General features: G+C 34.9%; 1 protein-coding gene across 3 annotated transcripts in view; it reads left to right on the top strand.

The window, feature by feature from the left end:
• The first annotated feature begins 5,243 nt into the window (after positions 1 to 5,243).
• Positions 5,244 to 12,384, top strand: part of LOC149239535 (cyclin-U4-1-like) — a 64,823-nt gene continuing 57,682 nt past the window's right edge. Inside the window, exons 1-2 of one of the 3 annotated variants that reach the window (XM_089373452.1) lie at positions 5,244 to 5,677; positions 5,789 to 5,937. The gene's annotated coding sequence lies outside the window, so the exon portion shown is untranslated. The remainder of the gene's footprint in view (positions 5,678 to 5,788; positions 5,938 to 12,384) is intronic. The other 2 variants (XR_016246455.1, XR_016246454.1) reach the window with 2 other exon arrangements.

Below are 12,384 nucleotides of genomic sequence, written 5' to 3'. Positions count from 1 at the left end.
TTCCCCATCATTGGAGAGTTTACGATTAATGCATCAATTTTAGGAAAACAACAGGCGCTTCTTAGTAGAGTAATTAATGTTATATAGACTAGGATACATATTGTTCAATGATCCATAAACTGTCGTGGATATTCCACTGGACAGTTCGTCATAACAGATCTAATAATATTATATTAAAACTCTGAAAGTTCTACACCATTACAGTTTCTTAAACTTTAATATCTGTTAACTATAATTAGTGCATGCATGCGAATGGAAATTATGCAGAAAAGTAGAGAATGACAAAATAAGAACACACACACACACAAGACACAAGATATGCTCTTTGGGAAACCCTTTCAGGAGAAAACCCAACTAGAAGGTGAGGTCGCTTCATTCTCTTTCTCTGTCTGGAAATATGGCTGCAAGTACAAAGAAGTAATGCATGTGGCCCGTGGGCTACTACAGTGCACAGATCCTCTCTGTGTGCTCTACCTCCTATCTCTCTTGGCTATCTTTGCTTAGCTATGGAACAAAATGCTCTCGAAAGAATGAAATGCCTCTTCCTCCTAGTGGCCTGGTTATAACACAACTCAATAGCCTACTAGTGGTTAATTTTGACTACATCAACTCTTAACTAGAGTTATAATATAAAATCTTCTAGATTATTTTACATCACAAACACGTGACTATCCCCTTTTCCATGAATAATGGGGGCTGATGCGACATCCTCTCGAACTATAGGTGTGGAAATAGGGTCAACTTCTGAGTGGCATAACTTTTGCATACAAACTTTGATTGCCGTGCTTCTTGCGTCGTTGGAAAGGTCTCTGTGTGTAGAATAACATGAAAATGTGCTGGGATAAAGTGGAAAAATTTTACCAAAAAAAAACCATCGTTTGATGCCTGAAAACGCTCCCAGAAGGTTTCAGATCCCATTTCGCCAAACTAGGTCCCGTTGGTAAAAATGGTCTCTTGAGACAATTTATCCATTTTTCCACTCCAAATGCATCAAGATGGATGAAAAATAATATAATGATCCAATTAGGATCATTCAATACGAAGTACATTGATATTAGAGAGTATATTTTCCAACTTATACAACATTAATTGCTCTAGTATGAGTTGCATATTGTTAGTCTTAGACTCACAATATTAAGATTGGTATCCTTTAATCTAGGATTCATGGATGAGGTGTATCTATTATGCTAAATTCACTCATGTTTTACCCTTGAACCTAACCACTATACAAGTATAGATGCATAGTAACACAAACATCATTGAAGAGACTTAAACTTTCATGGAACAATCATATTACTCTACTTTCACCAACCCAACAAATGACCATGAACTAAATAATATAAATGCTCGAATAATCTTACCAAAGTAATCCATTATTCATCCTTTATCCCCATTGTTATACAAGTATAGGTGCACAAGTATAACCACATACATCATTGAGTGGACTTAAACTTTGGTGAAACAACAATAATACCCAACTTCACCAACCCAACAAGTGACTATGAACTAAAAAATGTAAGTGATTAAATTTCTATACCAAATTCATCCATAATTTTCCCTCGACTCTAATTGTTATACAAGTATAGGTGCACATCAAGCATGGGACAAAAACATCATTGAATAGATTTAGACTTTCGTGAAACAATTGTATTACCCAAGTTTCGCCAACACAACAAACAACTATTAACTAAACAATATAATTGTTTAAATATTTATTTATAAAAAAAATCAAGTGTCCATTTTCGACTTCATAAAATGAGGTATGCTTATGGCCCTGGAGGATGATCTAAAACTGCTTCCCCTTGTCTAAGGGCTTGTCTTTCTCAGACGTAAGGAAATAGGTTAATGACCCATGACCCAAAAACATATGGTAGGAGTGAAAGCTTGCCTCCTTATGCACTACCAATGGGTTATTCTAGTTGGTGTGCCTTTCCTTGAATAATAATGACAAGTTAGCTTACATTTATGGATAATAGCCAATGATCGCTATCCCCACTATTGATTTAACAACTAGGTTACAATAGGTTTTCTCACTGCTTAAGAGAGAAGGTGAGGTATGCTTAATTAAACCGAATTACCTTTTCTACCTTGGGAATACATACATTTTCTCCATCCAATACAATCATCCACATCCATTCGATAAACACCAATAGTTTAAATGATGGTACAGAGATGATGCTAATAATAATAATAATAATAATAATAATAATCTATTTTTAAGGTCACAACCAAGCCAAATACCAAATTAATTTATGAGACCCTCTTGTTTGTGGAACAAAGGACCTATCTTCACACAATGATTTGACCACTAAAATCTATGGATAGTGACCTACATCAATATATGTTTAATTTTGAAAACACTAATAATTTAAGTGATATTATAGATATAAATGATGATAATGACTTACACCAAATGATGATAGTGACTTACACCAATATATTTTTTATTTTAATCAATAATATTTTTATCCTTATTATATTTTAAGTTATTTTCATTAATAAATAATTAAATATTTAATAAGAAAATATATATATATATATATATATACATATATATATAATCTATTATTTTATTTATTTCCTTAAATGTAATTTACTATATAAAATATTATAAAATCCTTAATTAATTCCTCTAATTCACTATGTCCATGTTAGGGGAAACACAATACAGCTAATGATTATACTAATAATAATTAAAATCGACCTATGTCATATAAATAGGTGACCACGCCAAAAAACAATTCCACTATTTTCTTTTATGCCCCTATAAACCATCTAAAATTTAAAATGATTAAAAAACATTTTTAAAAAATAAATAAATAACTTAAACATAATCCCACACCACCATCTGGAATTATTGAGTTACAAGTTACTACCCTACCTTTATTGAAAAAAAACAAAAAGACCATCCATTTAACACTCTTGCATAATGTACACTACCCTCGAGAATCATTGAATCACGGCTTACAACTCCACTTCTATTAAAAAAAACAAAAAACAACACTTGCAAATTGTACATATTAGTTATACTTACAATCGAGCGGTGGATAGTATCATGCCATAAGAATATTCTTTAGGCATTTGCATTTGTAGCGTGGATCTATGATATTATAATTTCACCTAACTTTAATGATATTGTTAGATAGCGTGTGGGATGAAGGTGGTAGGGCCTACATTCATTTTTTAAAAGAGACAAAAAGAAAATCGATGCGTGAACAATGCACCATAGTTGCCCCTTGATATTACATAGGTTTAATGGTCCACATGGTTGTTGTACCAAGTACAGCTTAAAAGAGAATATCTATGGTCCACACATGGATTTGGATAAATCATTCCTTCCCCTTGTGTCCAATTTTGACATTATTACATTCATTCCATGTTACTTTTCCACATTGTATTTACAATTATTAATGTGTTAATGGTCACCCATATTTATCAATAGTGTTGTTTTGATTTGTTAATTCCTTTTTTTTTTTTTTTTAATGGATTTTAATGATATAAAAGTTTATGTATATCCCATCTTAATAATTTAAAGTTTAAGAAATTACATATAAATTAATATACTTTGTAAATTAGTGTAAAAGTATATTATATAATAAGAAATCAAAATATAAGAATACACAATTTTTTGAATTTTAGGTTTGAGATTTATCATAGATATAAAAACATTCATTTAAATATTCTCATAATTTTTACTTTCATTACAAAATTTAAAAGAAATGTTATCTTTTTCATTAAAGAATTGATTCAATTAAAAAAATTAAAATTATTTTATCTATAATATCTTATTTGACTCATTTATCATTTAGACATTTCATGAGTAACACATAAATATTGTAGATTTTCCAAAAAGCATGAGTACCAAATCTTATCTATGATCCATATCACACATTCTTCTTAAAGAGCATACATTATTACAAATAAATATTTTTATCAAATTTAAATGCTAAAAAAACTTTTTTTCTATACTTTTTTTAATATACATTTGGTTGAATGTAAAATTTTATTTCATATCGTTTTTCTCATAATTTCTCTTCAATGCACTTTTGATTCATATTTGCTAGTTTATAGTGCTAGATTCATTCACCAAAGCTCCCACCAACTTTTCATTGAGACATATCACCATATTCTTTTGAATCATTATATTTGCCAAATCTTCTTCTTAGAGATTAAGATTGAGACCCACTTTGTATTCCAATTCTCTCCCTATTATAAGATAAGAGGATGGTTCTTTTGTTTCTCCTTTATTGGTTCAATATAAACATCCATGAAGTTTATAAATATTTAACCCTCTTTGTGTGGGTGATGTTTTACCTCCATTCTTCCTATGGAAGATGTTTGACCTTTATTAATGATTTCACATAGCCCATTTCCTCACACTGACATGCACTAGGTTGATTGCTTTTTACTTCCAACCCTTTAATAATAACAGAGAAAACCTCCATAACCAACCTCTAAGCTCACATAATAATCCTATTAAAAATCATAAACCTAATAGCTACCATAGTCTCATACTCATCATATATTTCTTTGTAGTTTTGAATATTAAAAATACTTCTTCATAACTTATTTGTTATCCCTAATCTCATTACACTGATTCTCCCAATAATTTTTTTTCTTTTATACTTTTTAAATAAGTTAAAAAAATACTTACTTTTGTGCTAGTCACTCTCTAGCCTAATATGAAAGCCATGTTGTAATGTCGTGTTATGTAAACATTTTGATTCGGTCAAATTACATAAAAATAAAATAAAAGTTAAAAAAATAAAATTAATAATTAAAATAAACCTGAGGTAAAATAGTCAATTTATTGTTGGCAGTTTTTAAACTTCACAACTTATGGTTTTGCAAATGGTATTTTTATGTAAGAAGAAATATATATATATATATATTCTAATAGCCTATATCCATCTTAACTCTAAATGTATCAAGTGTTAAGAGGGATCAAAATTCTTTTCAAACTTTGAATCTACCAAATATTAAAAGGGATCAAATCTATTTTCAAACTCTGAATCTACCTCAATTTTTTGTTTCAAATTTAAAAAAAATTACCACTTAAATTTTTAACCTAAAATAAATCTTAGCGTTAACTTTTACTAATTAAAATTAAATTATAAGATGTGACATTTTGAAGTGGCTTTCAACATCCGTCTACCTTGACTCTCATTTCAACGCTCTTCTTGGAATTCTATCGCACAGAAAATTCATATCAAGTTCACTCGAGCACGTCGTTACATTCGCCCAAAGAGTGGAATAAATCTTAATTAGGAATGAAACCCCACCGTATAGATCGAGATATGCCAGTCAGGAAATACTCGGTAATAATAATTACATACAGAACAAGAAAAGTAAGGAATCGCTCACAAACAAAACGCTAATCGACGAGGACACTCTTGATTCATAAACAAAGCTGCTCCGCTGTTGTTGATGCACTCCCTGACGCGTTTTCGATTGTTTAAAGACACAAACATCGGGAATGGCGATTGACAGAGCTTTGACAATTAGTATAAGTGCGCCCCCACAAAAGTGCACCCAACTTTCCAGAGTGTACATTATCCATAATGAGATCTAGGTGCCCCTCTTCTGCTGTTGCAACAGCATTCGTCGTCCTTTTAATAATCTCTAAATCAGATGCTCCCGTGCTTGAATAGATTTGTTAAAAATTCTCGTTGCCTGTGTAGGTTTGATTTGATTTTTTACTGGGTTGCCTGTGTAGGTTTGATTTGATTTTTTACTGGGTATTGAAAAGCACGCTGAGATTGTTTGGCTGGGTGACTTGTGAGTGCAGTCAGAGTTTGTGGCGGGAGACTTGGAAGTGCAATGGCCCTCTGGACTCCCGTTTCACATGGCCGGTGGTGGGTTTGGAGGGAGTGAAGTGAAGTGGTGTGTTTCGAGTAGAAGTGAAGTGGATACCCGCCTAATTGCTTCCACCGGGCTGTAAGTATTTCAGTCATATTGAAAATAGATGGAATGAAATGTCAGGTGTGCGGTTTGCATATTTATATTTTCCGATACGACGGTCTGGAAATCAGATGGTCTTAACATATTACATGGTTTAGCCAGATTTGAAATGCTTAATGTAATACCACATTCAATCACAGAATAGTCTACAAAGAGTAAAATACCCCCCTTTTCTGTAGCCCTTAGTCTGAACCCCTTTGTGTTTGACATGGGTCAATCTTCATTTGCAGTTCTTACAATCCAGAAACAATGTGGGATAATGGGGACTAAGAGGGATCAAATGTAGTTAATTATAGTTGGTTCCATCTCGTTAAAATATCTTCATTTTAGGTCACCTTGAAATTAGTTTAGTTTTGGTTTGAACAAAAGGCGGATTAGTATTTCTTGCTGGGGCATCTTTTATAAATCTGTCATTTGTGTATTGGCTCCTGCCTTCGGAGGTGTTGTTAGCAATATTGGATCCTTTTAATCAGATTACCCTTGAGTGGGATGTATCAGTGGCATTGCATTTTGTTCACATTGGCATTCCTATTCTGCCCAAGAAGCTTTCATCCAAAACTAATTGAATCTATCATAAGATTACTGTGATTTCTTGTTTCTGACAACTGCCAGGCAACTGGTATATGGGATGGGGCGCAACATCCTTATCTTTTGAATCTTGATTCCGCAAGATAGTTTTTAGTTTAATGTATGGATATTTGATGTATCAGTCAGTGATTAATATCTTTTTTTAATGGAATGTAAATGTCGTTGTTTGGGTTTGCTGCCAAAATATTGGTGTATTTTAAATTTTAGGTGATTTTCAAATTTTCGAGTTATTCCAGTGTTTGTTTCCTAGTTTTCCAAGTCCCGAGTCATTCTAAAATACGAGATTAACAACCTTGCTCCTTGCTCCTAATCATAGCATAGGATGGGTTTCATGTAATAGGTGATTTCAACTCAGTTAAAGAATGACCTCATTGCAGTAAGTGTTTGCACTCATCAGCATTCTGCAAACTGTGTCAGTCCGGCTGTATGCTTTTAACCGTATCTCAGGCAGAGGTGATTACCATTGAAAAAGAGACAGAAGATGGAAATAGGTGTTTCTAGGCAATGACTATATATTTAAAGGGTTATTCAAGAGTTTTAAGCACTTTACCTCTTCCAGAATTTGAATGGAAATCAGAATCTTTGTCAACTTACTGGAAATAATGATGTTTCTAGATGAGTTAGGTATTTTTATTTTTGTTTTCTTTTGGAGATTTATTTATTCCTGGTCATCCTTTTCATCCTTTCAAGTTCAAGTCATGTGTTGGAGTAGTTGGGTGGCTTTGAATCTAACCAATTTGAGACTATTATTAAGTTTTTTGTCCAAATTATTCGAATATGGACTAAAGACCACAAGGGAAATGTAACTAAAGCCATATAACTGGCTAATTGTTGATTGAATTACAGAATAGGTGCTTTGGACATAAACGAAAGGTGAAGATAAGATAGGATAATTTTATTAATATCCAACAATTGACCACAAATGTAGATCATGGGACCCACTTGGATATCTGCACCCATATCACTAATTTGAATGACAAAACTATTGCAGGCTGGGTAGGGTAAGTGTACAAGTTCTAATGTAAGCAATTTTGAACCTTAACCATCTGTTCAAGATCAATGAGCTAAAAGCCATATTAAATCTGATTGAATACTTATTATTTGAATAATTATGCACATTGGATTTGAGAGTATGATTGATGTTTTCGATTGTCAAAATGAACATTGAATTTGAGAATAAAATTGATGTTTGTCTTATGCCAAAATATACGAACGGGATCGATGACTCTAGTATCTTCTTGATTTTCATAATACTATTGACTCATAGTCTAGTTGAATCTTATAGACCATAACAATTTTGCCATCCTAAGTGTAAGCATAGAGTTTTTCTCACATGATCTTCTTGGACTCATTCACTCTGTCTTAACTCCTAAGAAAAGGATTGAGAAGGCTTCCAGAGGACATATTCATGATCCTAAATCCTGGAAACATATGGCCATCAACCAAAGGTGGGACACCGTTTGCGGTTTTTTATCTAGAGGGGTGTTGGGTCACTGGGCCTCACTTGACAGCTATGAAGTTTCTATTGTCTTTGTGTTCGTCCTAGCAGGGGCGATCTGATCACTTTTGTGAGATTTGAACACTTGTGGGGGTGAACCAGCCACTTTTATGAAATTCAAATCCCTGTGGGCCCTGGGGCCAAAGGCAATACAACTGCTAATAAAGATACATTGGAACTATTGATCACTACTAATTGCCCGTCCAAGACAAGTCTCTCTAAAATGAAAAGTAACTTAATTATTATAAAGAGTGAGGGATTAATGTGTGATGTGTTTCAGTTTCTGCGTATAGATCAGACTAGGCAGTTTTGAGAGTAAGTTAAAGCTTTTCATTTCTAGCTGTTAGGGTTCCAATATGCCGCAGTAAACTGTTAGGATGAGCTGAAGATTGTAAGTTGTAACCACGCATTTCTGAAACCTTCCAGGAATTTGTGTACGGTAGCAGGGCTTCTATATGGGATAGGGAGTTTTCAGAAGGTTTCAGGTCTGTGATGCTCAAGATCTGTGTTTGAAAAAAGCATCGTGGACCTGTGTAGGTTGTTTTAAGTTTCTGATCTGTTTTGACTTTAGCCTATTGGCTTGTTCCAGGAGCCGTATGACTACCTTTAGTCTCTTAGATACAAAGATAGGTTGGAAGGATTTTCCAACTTTGTCTCTGAAAGTGTCCGGGTGCAAATGCTTTTGGAGTAGCATGAGTTTTGGCATCTTGTGAGGAGAATGTTATACTTCTATAGATGTTGCTTTGTTAGAAGAGGATAATAAAAGAAAGTCAAGGTGAAACAGTTCATCCTTGACTCAATGAAGGATCACCTAATCCCTTACATTGTTGGAAACAAGACTAGTAAGGAGATTTCTACTGCTGTAGTCAGTTTATATCAAAGTGAGAACACTAGTTGGAAGATGCTTCCAACGAATAACTTAATAATTTTAGTGCCACATGGATGAGAAAGACAAATACCATAACCAGTTATTTGATGAAGATTACTGAACTTTGTGGTCAACGTGCGGCAGTTGGAGAAGAGGTCAAGAGTGAACAATGAGTACTCATAGTCTTGTGTAGGTTTTCATCTTCTAGGCAAACTTTGTGATTGGGGTGTCTATGTCTGAGACAAGCTTCCCTGCTTTGAGAAGCTATGGTATGATTTTGTCCAGAAGGAGATTTGATTGAAGACAGTTGTAGGTATAGAGGAGGAAGAGTAGAATCTAGCCTTCATCTATAGGATGAAGAAGGAAGGTAGGAGAGGAAGACCTGGGAAAGGTCAGAAGAGCAAGGAGGAGGAGTCAGATTCATCAGACGGGGAAGAAGGACTTGATGAGCCACTATGCATGTCAGTGTCCTGAGCGGAAGAAAGCCAAGCAGCAGCAACAGGAGTTTGCAGCAATGTTGCACGAAGCAGGGGCAAAGTGGGTGCATTTTTGAGCAGTGAAGCATCAGAAGGGTCATTTTCCAAAACTGAAATTCTAGCAGATGTATGACATGTCGTATTATACCCCCTCTGCTAGATGCAATCATTGGAACCCTTTATTCTTCTTATCTGTTACAAACTTACAAAGCATTTGAGATAAGACTTCTGTAATGTCCCAAACTAGATCTCACAAAAGTCTTCACAGTTACCACTGAGGTATTTTTAACTAGCACTTTGCAAAAATGACATTACCAATGATTTTCTGCTAGCTATTAATGTAAGGACATTTTGTCAAACATATAGCATACAATTTAACATGAAACCCTCGTTTGACAGTAAGCACAAGCAACAAACTCAACCTTATTATATTAAATATGAATCTGATTATACATGGGAACCTGCTAAGACAATGGCACAAATGGCTGAAGATATAAATGGCAGACAATGACCTCTCCAATAAATTTGTTGATGCGGTTTCACTAGCCCTATAGTGTGGTTTTTGTAATTATGAAAAAATATAGATTCTATTCTGGATCTGAGCCCAATGAAAAACCTGGCTGGCTCCTCCTTCAAGACTAGATAGGGTGGAGTCTTTCACCACTGAAGACTAGTTATTTTAATGAACTAGGGTGGGTAATTGTTCCACTGAAGAAGATCATGATTTGGGTTATAAACCTTCAAGCAAGCTCCAAGAGCCAAAGTAAACAATCCATCAAATATCCAGACATGAATGGTTTTGAGCTCCCTTTTATAATCTATGGCCACCCCAATACCATGGCCAATACCATGGTTACCAATACCATGGGCAAGTAAATACATGATACTGTGACTTTATAAAGTTCCCCCTTGTTCCCCTGACTACATTTTAATCTAATCAAATCAATTGTTTCCGAAATGGGTACGATTGGAAATGTCAACCCTGAAAAATGGAAATGCCCCTCGAAACGTCATATATGTGTGTGTGTGTCTATATATATATTACAAATAAATTAGTAACACATTATCTTGCAAGAAAAGCAAGAACGAGACACAAAGATGACATTTTCGAAGGAAAAGTAAGTCTATACTAACTCCCATAGATGATTACATGATGCAAAAATCCAAAATTAGCCTTTATAGATGAGCCTATACATCGAAGGTTCCAAAATCAACCTTTATACAGGAGGCTGCATGTGCTAAAATTGAAATAAAACATGAACTAAAGAGAAATATGGACTACGTATTAGTAATAATAACAATTCTCATCCTCATCAACAAAAATATAACAAGATGCTTGTTCGACAGAAGAGGCAATTCTACTAGTACTTCCATTTCCACTTGCATCACCACTAATATCGAGAGCAACAAGAGAGAGCTCTAAGTGTATTTTTAAAACTGAGATTAGCTTTAGGAGTGAAATAAACTTTATAAAAAATGCTTAACTAAGCGTTTTGGGCCATAAAAGGGAACCGTGCCCTTCTTGGCCACTTGAGCAAGCCTAAAACTACCACTTAACTTGCTGAAACATTGTAGCTTTTGGCCGAAACGACCTCGAAACACCATTGGCCATACAGTACAGGTTTCAAAATTGCGAAACACCATACCAATACGACTGACGACGTTTTGGTGAAGTTTTGGTGTTTTAACATGTTTCTAGTACCAGTATGCTGCCCAGGAAGGTGTTTCATGCAACATAGCCCCCACTGCGCCCTTTGTTTGCCTTTCGGCTAGTGGTCTTGCCACCTGTGCCACACCTCAGTCTTGACTCATGTGTCCAACTGCCAACAACGGCCTAACAACCCTTGTTGTCGCTATCGTGCCTTACACATGTGGGCCATTTATCTCCTTAGCTTGACGCATGCCTGCCTCGACCCCTGCTTGTTTAGATCTGATTGTGACCTATCGACCACCTTTTGCAGTCTGCACACCTGTGTTTGAGCTGTGTCGACCTTGAACTTCTTGTTTTTGGTGGGTTGTTGGCTAGTTGGTACCAAGCACCACAACCGCCGATCTATTCCTTTTCTTTTCTTTAATTTCATTGTTGCACGTGGTCTGTTGGCCCCTTGATGTCTATGTATAGCTTTTTTCTTTTTTTTGATTGAGGCCTTAACGAACTTAGCCCATCGTATGACGTACGGCCTAAAAAAAGTTGCGCTTTGTACAATCGTGGCCAAACATGGCCTCGACAAACCCTGGATTGACCTGGCTTCTTGGGTGATTCAGAGATCAGTTTCATAGTTTCTAGCTTTGATACCATGTTAATTTTTCCTTGAACCTAACACTTGACAATTCATTAACCTGGCAGATTGTAGATCTACTTAATGGACGCATAGCTAAGTCTTTAACACAATTAGCTGAAGCAAAAATTACACATAACCAATCTCAATCACAATGACATAAATAGATTTTGCCCAATCAATAGTTCTTCATTAAAATTTTTAACTTACTTGGGTTCTAGTCTTAGATAATGGCCCAACTGAGAAAATTATCGATACAAAATGCTTTGGGTTTGATGCAATAGATTAGGCCCTAGATTTGTCCTTGATCTCCTTGGCTGATTTGGATCTCCAATGCTGCCCTTCTGCACTTCCTCAGACTCGACACACTAGAGTATCGCACTCTTCACTTGTGAAAATCCCTCTCAAAGGCCATTGCCACTGTATTGTGTGTTTTCTCCTCTCTTTATTCTTGCTTTTATAACTTTACGTTGAGGTAAATCCCTAACTCTAATCTCCTAAGTGATTTGATGACTGAGATTAGATCTCACCTCACTTGTGATCAATTGTTGGGATTAAAACATAATCACTAAATTTATTTACTTTACTTTTCCTAAGTTTCTTTAGGTCAATTAGCCAACATAACAATTTTGTGTTTTTCCTAAGTTAGGCTAATTTACATTAGCAACTTGCTCACACTTGACCAAGTGTTCTAAGGATATTTCATGCAACTTC

The sequence above is a fragment of the Pinus tabuliformis genome, chromosome 8 (assembly GCF_031772625.1).
Source record: "Pinus tabuliformis cultivar Carrire ecotype Pingquan chromosome 8, CPIR1, whole genome shotgun sequence".
Taxonomy (NCBI): Eukaryota; Viridiplantae; Streptophyta; class Pinopsida; order Pinales; family Pinaceae; genus Pinus; species Pinus tabuliformis.
This window is presented reverse-complemented; position numbering and strand designations above follow the sequence as displayed.